General features: G+C 33.5%; 1 protein-coding gene across 1 annotated transcript in view; it reads right to left on the bottom strand.

The window, feature by feature from the left end:
• The window catches only part of LOC111089571, a 10,363-nt gene extending 4,813 nt beyond the window's left edge, over positions 1–5,550 (bottom strand). Inside the window, exon 1 of the mRNA XM_022402331.1 lies at positions 5,484–5,550. The gene's annotated coding sequence lies outside the window, so the exon portion shown is untranslated. The remainder of the gene's footprint in view (positions 1–5,483) is intronic.
• Positions 5,551–6,058: the final 508 nt, after the last annotated feature.

Here is a 6,058-nt window from a genome sequence, read left to right as displayed (position 1 = left end):
GTTGTTCAGTGAGTCACTCCGTTTGTGTTGTTCAGTGAGTCACTCCCAATAATAATATAAAAATAATAATAATAAAGGAGTGACTCACTGAACAACACAAACGGAGTGACTCACTGAACAACACAAACAGAGAGTTAAAATATAGTAAAACAATCCTTACTTGTCCATGGGGTGAGCATGGACTGTGCAAACTTTCTGTTCTGGAACAGTCTTCCATTTTCTGGCCAGTTTTACCATTGCTGCAGCATCCATTAATCCATAACCAAAGGAGTGACTCACTGAACAACACAAACAATAATAATAATATAAACAACATGGTCGATTTGACCAAGCATGTAAACTCTTTGTACTCGTTTAAAGTCTTTATAGATTTAATACTAGTTTTAATATTGTTTTACTATATTTTGACTCTCTCAACATGGTCAATTTGACCGACCATGTGAACTCTTTGTACTCGTTTCTCAAGAACATGAGAATAATGTCAAATTACCAATTTTGTTTTTATACTGTTGCCTATTGGAGGTATGCATATTGCATCGTTTTGAGTAATTGCATGATGAAACATTCAGTGTCAATGAACTGACCAACCTAAACTGGGTGAAACAACTTATTTTCTATGTCACCTACAAAGGAAACCCAACAGTATGTAATGGGGGTAACTGTAATGCTGATGATAGTTATGCTTACACTAATCTATGAGGTTCATTAAGGACCTACGAGCAAGTTGGTATATAAACAGTTCCAAAAAATGTGTTTACAAAGTAGATGGTGTGTACTCCCATTAGTAATTCCACGACTACAGGAATGTCTTTTATACCAGTTCTGTGCTCAACTGAAATTATTTCTTACATTAGGAACTACAGGCCCATATGCAAAATGGTTGAAAGGGAGGGGGTTCTAATTTGCGAGATCAAAAGCCATTACATTGTGCAAAGTACAATCAGTGTGGAGAGTACATACGAATGCTAGGGGGCATGCCCCCCAGAAAATGTGTAAAAATAAAAAAAATAGGTGTTATGAGATTAAATCTGTAAGCAATTTTGAATGAAATATAGCTTAAACAATTGCATGGCTGTTCACATAAAATCCACAAACATACAATGAAAAGTCAACAAATCATCATTCTGTTGTAACACTGCATGGGGACTTAAATTAACATAAATATGTATGTTTTATTAAAGTAAAGTACTGTACTGAGTAGTTATTGACTGTTAAGTTATATTACTAATTTAAACAACTCTGTACAACAGTACTATATTAGCTATTTTAATCCTGTCAGCAGTGTCATAATGAATATGTATTAAAGCTAGAGCACTCAGTCTTTGTTCAGTTTGTGTACACCTCAGGTAATTGTTTAATCTTAGGAAAGCAGATGCCAAACGATCACATGAACAAGAGTTTCAGTAACATAAAGATATTTGGTACACTGAAGCACATTTTTAAGCAGTCAGCCAGTATCTAGGGTCTGTCCTGGAGAGGTATAGAAAGTGATCTTGTCTTCCATCAATGAAGTTCTTCATCAAAAATATCAGGGAAAATCCTCCCTGTAAAATCTATAACCTGTCTGATATCAGAGATAGAAAACACTTGTGTGAATTTTGATGGCACAAGTTTCTGAACCGATGCTGCTTCCTTTACATGTGCATCAAATCTGGAGGAACGATTACCGATAAGGTGGCCAAGAAGAGGAATGGTTACTGTTTTCTTAAAGTAATCCTCCAAGGAACTATATTCTGCAAACACGAGTTGACTAATTCATGGCATACTAACATTAATATTACATTTGTTTGCAATATTACTGCTATGCTCGAAGATACGAGGTGAAAAATCATCTATGTTCACTCTTAGTGAAGTTGGTTCTGTACGGAATTATGCTATTAGGGAAACACCAGAAACAAAAATGGGGGGGTTCGGGCAAACTGCCTCGAACCCCAATGCATACATGCATGAACTACCTTCATAAAATCATCTAATCCATACTTGTTCCTGTTATTAAATTCTGACAAACTACACATTTTACAATGTTCAATGCTTGTTTATAATACCTGAACAATCATCTAATACTGTTGTTAAAATTAACATGTTACAAACTGCTTCTTTCTTTTTGACTTGATAGCACACACTGAAAGGAAACAGCTAGTTTTACAATGAAACAACATGAAGCTAAACCAATAGCATGAAATTCCTGTAATAAAGTAAACAAGTTTTAAAAAAGATGCAATTTCTAGATCCACATTCTTTAAATATAATGTTCAATATATTGTGTTTTTAGCTGCTGAAAACACTAATATTTACACATTTCGCGAATAATGAGTAAGAAAGATAACAAGCTCACTAACACTTGTAAATATTACATTTGGTCTATAATTCTACGTAGCCAACAGTTAAACGAATCAACCAACAGGAGTCTCTTAAAGACAATTCTAACATTTTAAAATATAGTAAAACAATATTAAAACTAGTATTAAATCTATAAAGACTTTAAACGAGTACAAAGAGTTCACATGGTCGGTCAAATTGACCATGTTGAGAGAGCTAAAATATAGTAAAACAATATTAAATCTATAAAGACTTTTTTCTGCTGTTAGTGGATCAGTTCCATCTAAATCTTTAATCATGGACAAACAAAAGACATAGAAGAAAAATTAACTTTTACAGTGTCAAGATTTGTAAGTTAATTATTTGTTAGTGTGTACATTTCTCAAAGTGAGAGTGAAACAATAAATGTTTAATAAAGTATTTTGATTTTAAAGTGTTCCCTTATTTTTAGGATAATATCTCCAAAGAGTTACATTGAAGTTAGTCTGAAAATCCATTGTGAAAATGTCAAGTACTTGGAACACGTTCAGGCACAAATCACTCTCTCTTCAACTCGAAGGGGTGATATTCACATTTATCTTCAGTCACCCATGGGTACAAAGTAAGTGATCTTTGTCTTATATAAATAATACAGCAATAACTAACTGATCCTCACAAAGTTGTTCTACATGTATGTTAACTAGATATATATATATATATATTTATTATAAAAATTTAGAGTAAAAAAATCTAGGGCCCGGCATGGCCTGGTGGTTAGGGAGCTCGTCTTGCAATCTGCAGGTCGCGTGTTCGATTCCCTGTCACACCAAACATGCTCGCCCTTTCAGACGTGGGGGTATTAAAATGTGACGGTTAATCCCACTATTCGTGGGTAAAAGAGTATCCCAAGAGTTGGCGGTGGGTGGTGATGACTAGGGATGGCTAGCACAGATTGCCCTCGTGTAGCTTTGTGCTAAATTCAAAACAAACAAAAAAATCTGTTCAAAGACACATAGTAAGAAAAGGCCAATTCACAAAACCTGACCGATATGTATCAAGCGGACGTCTTTCTAGAAGGGTGGACCTGACAAAAAGTTTCAACAATTGAAAAATATTATTTGTTCTTATTCTCTTTTTTAAACATACAACTTCATAAAGGATTTATAAATAATTAGAATCTATAAGATATCTCACTATACTTTAAAATACGTTCATAATTTAAAACAATTTGAAATCTGACAACAAATTTCCAAAACCTCCCATGCACATTTGAAAGCTTTTGATAAGGTACCCTACAGATGTTGAGCTTACAAAATTACATGATTGATCAGTAGGGGGACTGGGTGAGAGAAAGTAAAACACTGTCATTAATGAGGTCCAGTAAAACTGAACCTTTGCTATCAGTGCTTGGGCCTTACCATTTTTTAATTTATGTTATTAATATTGTTAGCAATATAATTAATCACTAACTATAAAAGGCTTATTCCCTTTATCATTCTGTCGAGAATGCTTTAACGCTCCATTTTTGGTAATGCTCAACACTATACATCATCACTTAGCTTTAAAACTATCACTTGATTGTTCTTAGGCTAACTATGGTGTTTATGGTGAATGCTCAATATTCATGTTGATTTATTAAAAAGGTTTTTTTATTCTTTATTTTTTAGTGACATAACAGCAAAATAGTTTAATTCAGAAGCTTTATGATATTGAGTTGTAGCCAAAAGTCAAATAAAATTTACCAAGTAGTCTTTCAGCTAAGCCTTATGTTATGTTTACGTATTAGGCCTGATGCTTAAATTAGACTCCAAATAGGCCTACTATTACTAACGTTATAGAGTAAGTGTTTAAAAAGTTTTAAATTGTGAATAAATGTTAATTAATAAATATTCTTATTGTATTTTAACACATATATTATCTACTTGGCCTTAAAACATAAAGAAAAATAAACATTTATTACTACCAAATATCTTTTATCTTTTGTACAGTCCACAAATGGCTACAGTTTTGGTCTCCTTATCTAAGAAAAAATACTTACTGGAAAGGAGGGTTACTATGATCTTGAGAAAAGAAAGAAATAAGTGATCTTACTAAACTTTACAAGATTATTCAGAAGATAAATAGCTTAAAAACCTCTGATTTCTTTCTGCTGTATTCATAATACAATAGGACACAAGGTTTAAGAAATGTTAGGTTCTAGTTGAGACAGTTTTATTTTAAAAAACGAGTGACCATCAGATGTTGTAGAAGTCAACATTTTACAAGAGGGGAATTCATAAAAAATAAAGGGTGGATACAGAATTTTTTCATCATGGGTACATGTGCAAGGACAGCCTTGAAGGTCCATGTGGTCCTATTGCTAAATCTGTCCCACAACTTGCCCTATTATTTGAGGTACAAAGAAATAATCCAAGCAATATAGAAACAAGCTTACAGACAGACAGAACATTCTTCAATCTTTAATATTAAATTTTTCTTTTTTACTAATACTTATTGCCTTATTTTTCAGGATCTACTGTTGAAAACACACACCACCTCCCACTCACCCCTCATTTTTAAACCTTACCAATATTTCACATAGAACAGTTTTACCTGTTACAGTAAAACACAAGTTTTATGATGGGACCCTGTTAAACCCATCATTTTTTTGCATGTTCTGCTGGAATTATTTCCATAATGGCCTAGTAGTAATCACCATACCTTATACAATTTCCAGTCTATTTATAAAAGGTGGATAATAACATGGTTTGGATTAGTTTTCAGCCAAAAAGACACAACTGTTATCAGACACTGTCACCATCTGATGGGTAAATCTGGAATTTTGGCCAGATGCTGGCAACGTCCACTCGGGTTTAAGGAGTTAATGCAAACTAAAATTTGACCAACACATCTAGGTCATTTCACTTAGACATAATATAACTGAGTTCAATTTCGTATAAAGTCAACAATCACTTAAACTTAGAACCAACATTTTCTACCATATTTAATGATCACACACTTTCACCTAAATGTGCATGAGCTTATGTGTAAAGTAAATTAGGAATGTCTGTAAGTTTTTACTTTAAAAAACGATCACTTTCATCACATTAATGTTTCTTGAACCCTAACAATCTTTAGACTCGGTAAAAGTCAACAAGAGACAATGAACACTGCTCAACTGATAAATAACCCCTGTTAATATTTACCAAAATAGTGTCCTTCATTATGAATTTCAAGTTTCCACTCTCCATTTGGATTCTCTCCCCAGTTGTGTACGGTTTATAGATGTATACACACACTAAGTAACTACAGGTGTAGTTAAAATGATGACAACTACTGTTATGGAACAATGTTAATGGGGGTGATGAACATGAGATAAAGTACTTGATACATGTGTCATCTAAAGCAATGGTTATATCTAAACTAAGCAAGTCCCCATCTGTAGCGATGGTTTATATCTAAACTAAGATATAAACATTGCTACAGATGGGGACTTGTTAAACTAAGCAAGTCCCCATCTGCAGTACTGGTTTTATCTATCAGCAACATATTATTATCGAGATCAAGCTGAAAAAAACTCATGTTGGCTCTGCATCCATTATTATGTGCAATAACACTTCATTACCATAGGGCCTGAAGCATATTTCAACACCAAGTCCCCACCTGCAGTACTGGTTTTATCTATCAGCAACATATTATTATCGAGATCAAGCTGAAAAAAACTCATGTTGGCTCTGCATCCATTATTATGTGCAATAACACTTCATTACCAAAGAGCCTG

This window comes from Limulus polyphemus, unplaced genomic scaffold, assembly GCF_000517525.1.
Source record: "Limulus polyphemus unplaced genomic scaffold, Limulus_polyphemus-2.1.2 Scaffold6658, whole genome shotgun sequence".
Taxonomy (NCBI): Eukaryota; Metazoa; Arthropoda; class Merostomata; order Xiphosura; family Limulidae; genus Limulus; species Limulus polyphemus.
The sequence above is the reverse complement of the archived record's forward strand: the minus strand, read 5'-3'. Positions and strand labels throughout refer to the sequence as shown.